This window comes from Lissotriton helveticus, chromosome 2_1, assembly GCF_964261635.1.
Source record: "Lissotriton helveticus chromosome 2_1, aLisHel1.1, whole genome shotgun sequence".
Classification (NCBI taxonomy): Eukaryota; Metazoa; Chordata; class Amphibia; order Caudata; family Salamandridae; genus Lissotriton; species Lissotriton helveticus.
The window spans coordinates 24,462,753-24,469,857 of NC_136059.1; the positions used below are offsets into that span (position 1 = coordinate 24,462,753).

A 7,105-nucleotide genomic window follows, 5' to 3' on the forward strand; every position below is an offset into this window, starting at 1 on the left:
AGCTACCACACGCAAGCATGGGGCACTGGACCCTTGGTGCAGTCATCAGGCGCGACTGGGGCCGTGCCAAGGAGCCACCATGTGCTGGCCCGCGGTGCCACGCGGGTGCACCCCCTCATTGGCACGCACCCGGGTCGTGAGCAGAGGCCGTGCACGCCACGCTCTGCGAAGCTGCAATCCATTCAAATTGTATTTATTTTGAGATGGACTCCAACGGAGGTCCACAAAGTCCACCGATAGATTAAAGAGAAGACAGACTTTATGTACAATACAAACATCCTTCAATGTCCAACCATCAGACATCACAACATACTAACCAGACTTAAAAAATTACCTAAAAATAACCAAGAATGTTTTAAAAAATTGATACATCTTATAGTAAACCATTTCACTTGGTGGATACAAAAGAAATGACCGCCCCCCCCCCCCTGAGCAGAATGGATATTACATTTGAAGAATGATGGTCTTAAAAACATACGCCGCCCTTTGTGGTTCCGGACACTCACATAGCACACGATTAAGATCTTGAATTTGTAAAGGACACATTTCACAAACTCTCTCCTCTTTGGGAAGCTACAACGAGAGTCTCAAGCACCACTGGGCACCCACTGCCAGGCCCGCTGCAAAGCAAACCATCGCTTCCTCTTAAGGAACGGAGGTCGAGCGGATCTACCCAAGATCACACATCACGTGCTTTGGGGGGTTCCTGCCTGTCGTGGAACATACAGCTAAGCATGTGTGTGGAATGTGTCATGACTGTCGATGGTTTACACTGATTCAAGGGTTCCCATCCATTGCTTCTGAGCTCTAGGAGTCCCCTTGTGCTGTGGTGCACCCAGAGCTGTGATGCACCCAGACACAGCCCCTGCCTGTAGTGCTACATACAGCTAAGCATGTGTGATGGAATGTGTCCTGACTGTCGGTGGTGGTCCTTGTGCTGTGGTGCACCCAGAGCTGTGGTGCACCCAGAGCTGTGGTGCACCCAGACACAGCCCCTGCCAGATCATACAGCTAAGCATGTTTGTGGAATGTGTCATGACTGTCGGTGGTGGTCCTTGTGCTGTGGTGCACCCAGAGCTGTGGTGCACCCAGACACAGCCCCTGCCAGATCATACAGCTAAGCATGTTTGTGGAATGTGTCATGACTGTCGGTGGTTTACACTGATTCAAGGGTTCCCATCCATTGCTTCTTCGCTCTGTGAGTCACCTTGTGCTGTGGTGCACCCAGAGCTGTGGTGCACCCAGACACAGCCCCTGCCAGATCATACAGCTAAGCATGTTTGTGGAATGTGTCATGACTGTCGGTGGTTTACACTGATTCAAGGGTTCCCATCCATTGCTTCTTCGCTCTGTGAGTCACCTTGTGCTGTGGTGCACCCAGAGCTGTGGTGCACCCAGACACAGCCCCTGCCAGATCATACAGCTAAGCATGTTTGTGGAATGTGTCATGACTGTCGGTGGTTTACACTGATTCAAGGGTTCCCATCCATTGCTTCTTCGCTCTGTGAGTCACCTTGTGCGGTGGTGCACCCAGAGCTGTGGTGCACCCAGACACAGCCCCTGCCTGTAGTGCTACATACAGCTAAGCATGTGTGATGGAATGTGTCCTGACTGTCGGTGGTGGTCCTTGTGCTGTGGTACACCCAGAGCTGTGGTGCACCCAGAGCTGTGGTGCACCCAGACACAGCCCCTGCCAGATCATACAGCTAAGCATGTGTGTGGAATGTGTCATGACTGTCGGTGGTTTACACTGATTCAAGGGTTCCCATCCATTGCTTCTTCGCTCTGTGAGTCACCTTGTGCTGTGGTGCACCCAGAGCTGTGGTGCACCCAGACACAGCCCCTGCCAGATCATACAGCTAAGCATGTGTGTGGAATGTGTCATGACTGTCGGTGGTTTACACTGATTCAAGGGTTCCCATCCATTGCTTCTTCGCTCTGTGAGTCACCTTGTGCGGTGGTGCACCCAGAGCTGTGGTGCACCCAGACACAGCCCCTGCCTGTAGTGCTACATACAGCTAAGCATGTGTGATGGAATGTGTCCTGACTGTCGGTGGTGGTCCTTGTGCTGTGGTACACCCAGAGCTGTGGTGCACCCAGACACATCCCCTGCCTGTGGTGGAACATACAGCTAAGCATGTGTGATGGAATGTGTCCTGACTGTCGGTGGTGGTCCTTGTGCTGTGGTGCACCCAGAGCTGTGGTGCACCCAGAGCTGTGGTGCACCCAGACACAGCCCCTGCCAGATCATACAGCTAAGCATGTGTGTGGAATGTGTCATGACTGTCGGTGGTTTACACTGATTCAAGGGTTCCCATCCATTGCTTCTTCGCTCTGTGAGTCACCTTGTGCTGTGGTGCACCCAGAGCTGTGGTGCACCCAGACACAGCCCCTGCCAGATCATACAGCTAAGCATGTTTGTGGAATGTGTCATGACTGTCGGTGGTTTACACTGATTCAAGGGTTCCCATCCATTGCTTCTTCGCTCTGTGAGTCACCTTGTGCGGTGGTGCACCCAGAGCTGTGGTGCACCCAGACACAGCCCCTGCCAGATCATACAGCTAAGCATGTTTGTGGAATGTGTCATGACTGTCGGTGGTTTACACTGATTCAAGGGTTCCCATCCATTGCTTCTTCGCTCTGTGAGTCACCTTGTGCTGTGGTGCACCCAGAGCTGTGGTGCACCCAGACACAGCCCCTGCCAGATCATACAGCTAAGCATGTTTGTGGAATGTGTCATGACTGTCGATGGTTTACACTGATTCAAGGGTTCCCATCCATTGCTTCTGAGCTCTAGGAGTCCCCTTGTGCTGTGGTGCACCCAGAGCTGTGATGCACCCAGACACAGCCCCTGCCAGATCATACAGCTAAGCATGTTTGTGGAATGTGTCATGACTGTTGATGGTTTACACTGATTCATGGGTTCCCATCCATTGCTTCTTCGCTCTGTGAGTCACCTTGTGCGGTGGTGCACCCAGAGCTGTGGTGCACCCAGACACAGCCCCTGCCTGTAGTGCTACATACAGCTAAGCATGTGTGATGGAATGTGTCCTGACTGTCGGTGGTGGTCCTTGTGCTGTGGTACACCCAGAGCTGTGGTGCACCCAGACACATCCCCTGCCTGTGGTGGAACATACAGCTAAGCATGTGTGATGGAATGTGTCCTGACTGTCGGTGGTGGTCCTTGTGCTGTGGTGCACCCAGAGCTGTGGTGCACCCGGACACAGCCCCTGCCTGTGGTGGAACATACAGCTAAGCATGTGTTGTGGAATGTGTCCTGACTGTCGGTGGTGGTCCTTGTGCTGTGGTGCACCCAGAGCTGTGGGTGCGCCCAGACACAGCCCCTGCCAGATCATACAGCTAAGCATGTGTGATGGAATGTGTCCTGACTGTCGGTGGTGGTCCTTGTGCTGTGGTCCACCCAGAGCTGTGGTGCACCCATACAGGGGCCCAGCCTCAGCATCCCACTGAAAAGCCCCAAAAAGGATTAAATGCCCCTCGTGTTGCCAATGTGACCCCCCAACGGGCGGATGGGAGTTGCCCAGTGGCGTGGGCGGGGCCTTCCCTCCTTGAGGAGGGCCCGGGGGTGGGGGGGTGGCCTGAATACACGAACAACCCAAATCTGAACTAGAAGTGCAAACTCCCGAGTTAACCAGCAGACCACAGTGTGCCCGCCTAAATGCCACACTTTATGGTGATTGAGGAGCACTTCCGGTCCGGGCAGATGTGGGCACAGAGCCAACACAGTAACAAGGTCCTAAGACGCACACACGTGATGCAACCACCGAGGGCACACAGAAGAGTCCAAAAGAACATCAGACTCCAATCCACACCAGTCAAACCTGGCCTGGTACAGCATCTCAGTGTCATCAATGCACCCCTTGAACTGAATCCAACAACTGCCCCCTCCAGCCCACCAGACGGGCACAGCACTGCAGGGGTCCCACAAACCCAGAGAGAGGGAGACGGCGGGGCAGGGGTTCATGCGAGTCCAAGCCACCAGCCCCAGGTCCAAGGGACTCCAGCATGTGTTATGCAGACTTTGGCAACTCAAGACGGCCATCTGCCCGCCCGGCCTCTGCCCGCCAGGCCGTCTGCCCGCCAGGCCGTCTGCCCGCCAGGCCGTCTGCCCGCCCAGCCTCTGCCCGCCAGGCTGTCTGCCCGCCCAGCCTCTGCCCGCCCAGCCTCTGCCCGCCCAGCCATCTGCCCATCCAGCCATCTGCCCATCCAGCCATCTGCCCATCCAGCCATCTGCCCATCCAGCCTCTGCCCGCCAGGCCCTCTGCCCGCCAGGCCCTCTGCCCGCCAGGCCCTCTGCCCGCCAGGCCCTCTGCCACAACCCTCGCCTTTGAGACCTGGAACTGTGCCCTCCTGGACAGGAAGCCACCTCAGCACATCCAGCAGCAGCTTGGTGGTCACTGCCCTCAACCTCCTACCCTTGGACCAAACCTGCGCTGTCAAACAACTACCCGCCACTTCTCTGGTCAACAAAGGCCGGGCAACCACCACAGCAAACTGCCCTCAACTTCCAACATCAGCCCACGCGGTCTGGTGGCTTAGGGCCAGAGGTAAAACCCTTACATTTTGCGACTCGCAAATTGCAGTTTACAACAGTGTCTCAGACACTGTTAGCGAGTCCTAATGGGGTCGCAAATTGTCTGCCTCATTAATATCCATGAGGCAGGTGCTATTTGTGACCCCATAAGGAATGGCCAGCACTCACAGGGATGGTGGCCTGCTGGGGTCAGCAGATCACCATGTCTACTTCTTTTAATAAAGCAGTTTTTTTTAAAACAATGAAACAAACATTTCATTTAAGAGCAGGCAGGTTCAAATCCTTGGGGGGGAAAGGGGGTCCGCTCAGCCTGTCATCCTTCTGCGGTCGGTAACAATAAAAATCTTTCATTCAGCGTCAAGATACCATTCAGGGTGAACGTGCGCGTTACAAGTTGCTGCCCCACCCAATTCTACCTAAAATATCACACCAAGACCCACCGAGTCCCATGCCATCTTCAATGCCTCAAATCACCCCAGCCAAGTGTTGAATCCACACCACTGCTGCCGGCACCGGCACACATTTACCACTGTTTCCTCACCAACGTACTGGTCCATCCTGACTCTCAACGACCACCCCGGAAGGACACTGCGCCTCTTCCTCCACAGGGACAGGATCCCACCCCCTTCATCTTTCCAGGTTGAGTTCTGTCCCTGCCCCCGCCCCACTGCTGTCCACGCCTCTACCCCCCTCACGCTGCCCCCTGCCCAGCCTGAGAACCGGTATTCACCTCTGGAGTTATCTACCGAGCCGGGCACTGCCCCGTCAGCTATAACAAAATAAGGGGCCCCCCTCTAATAATACTTTGGGTCAGGGAAAAGAGGGGATTACAAACTATACAGTACTAAATATTTCCCTCAAGGCCTATATATAATTTCCTTCAGACATTGTTAATTTACATTTGAATATATATCAAAATACAACAGTGACACATGTGATCATCTCATTATTTATTTTATCAAAATGTGTTCCTCTTTTTCTTAAAAACACATCTTTTTGTCTTTTCTTTAAAGAGTTCTTTTCAAAAACATATATATACACATCAGCATTTCTTTGATTGTTAATGGTTATAAATCCATCTATGTTGATGAGAATTTCAATCATAAAGAACTCTCTCATAAATACACAAAGCAATATAACAAAATGTTACTTTTATAAAGAAAACATATACAATCTCCCTGGTTAGAATTGAACCAATACAGACACACTACCAAGCATTCATGCAGCCACTTTCACACCACCCACAAACACCCAAGATCTGTACACGGTGGAGTCTAATGTGCGGCTAGGATAAAATCCCTGCCACAACTGGAACCACAATGCCAATTGCAGTGTTGCACGCACTGCCCCCTTCAGCCCCACTACTTGGCGATGCTGGGCACTGCCCTTCTCTAATGCAATGAAGGGCCCCTTGGCTAGGTTGGGGACTGTCCTGCAGCCCTCACCCAGGCCCATGGAGGCTCCTGCCACATCCCTCCTGGTGCCCACCCCCGGACTCACTACTGTTCTGAAACCCGTGGTCCTTGCAATGCTGTCCGTGGCTGGGCACAGATCCTGCCCACCTTATCTCTGCTGTCATCTACCCAGGCTGGACTCTGACCTCTCACACCCTGAGCACTGCCCTCTCACACCCTGCCAGCCTCAGCTCTGCCCCCTCACACTCTGGCAAGCTGGACACTGCCCTCTCACACCCTGCCAGACTGGACACTGGCCTCCCACACCCTGAGCACTGCCCTCTCACACCCTGCCAGCCTCAGCTCTGCCCCCTCACACTCTGGCAAGCTGGACACTGCCCTCTCACACCCTGTCAGACTGGACACTGCCCTCTCACACCCTGCCAGCCTCAGCTCTGCCCTCTCACACCCTGTCAGACTGGACACTGCCCTCTCACACCCTGTCAGACTGGACACTGGCCTCCCACACCCTGAGCACCGCCCTCCCACACCCTGCCAGGCTGAGCTCTGCCCTCCCACACCCTGCCAGGGTGGACACTGCCCTCTCACACCCTGCCAGGGTGGACACTGCCCCCCTCCGGCCCCTGCAGCGCCTCCACCCCCCGCCAGAGGGCGCCGCGGCCGCTCCTACCTGCCGGGGTCTCCCCTCCTCGCTCCCTCCGGTGCCGCCACTCCCTGTCCGTCGCTCTGTCCGTCCGCCGGTCCTGCGCCCGCTTCCTTCCCGCCCTGCCCCGCCCGAGGAGACGCTCTGCCCGCCCCGCGCTCTCGCTGCTCCCGCAGGGCACGGTGCACGCAGGGAGGCGGCCGCGCATGCGCAGGACCCGCAGGGTGACGCCCGCGCCGCCATCTTGGGTCCAGGCAGGAGCGCTCTGCGCATGCGCGGCCCCAGAGGAGACAGACGCGTGCCCAGGCTAGCGCTTAGAAGCCACGCAGCGGCCTCGGCGCTAGAAACCCTCCCTGGGCGACGCACAATTTAAATATTTATTTATGCATTTTTATATAGCGCGGACTTTACCCGAAGGTGTTTAGAGGCTTCACAATAGGAACAGTAGTGATACATGAGGAGAAGATTACAAGTGAACAAATTACAAAAGCA

General features: G+C 54.9%; 1 protein-coding gene across 3 annotated transcripts in view; it reads right to left on the bottom strand.

The window, feature by feature from the left end:
- The window catches only part of TLN1 (talin 1), a 750,278-nt gene extending 743,511 nt beyond the window's left edge, over window positions 1-6,767 (bottom strand). For all 3 annotated transcript variants that reach the window (XM_078674421.1, XM_078674420.1, XM_078674419.1), the window contains exon 1: window positions 6,641-6,767. The gene's annotated coding sequence lies outside the window, so the exon portion shown is untranslated. The remainder of the gene's footprint in view (window positions 1-6,640) is intronic.
- Window positions 6,768-7,105: the final 338 nt, after the last annotated feature.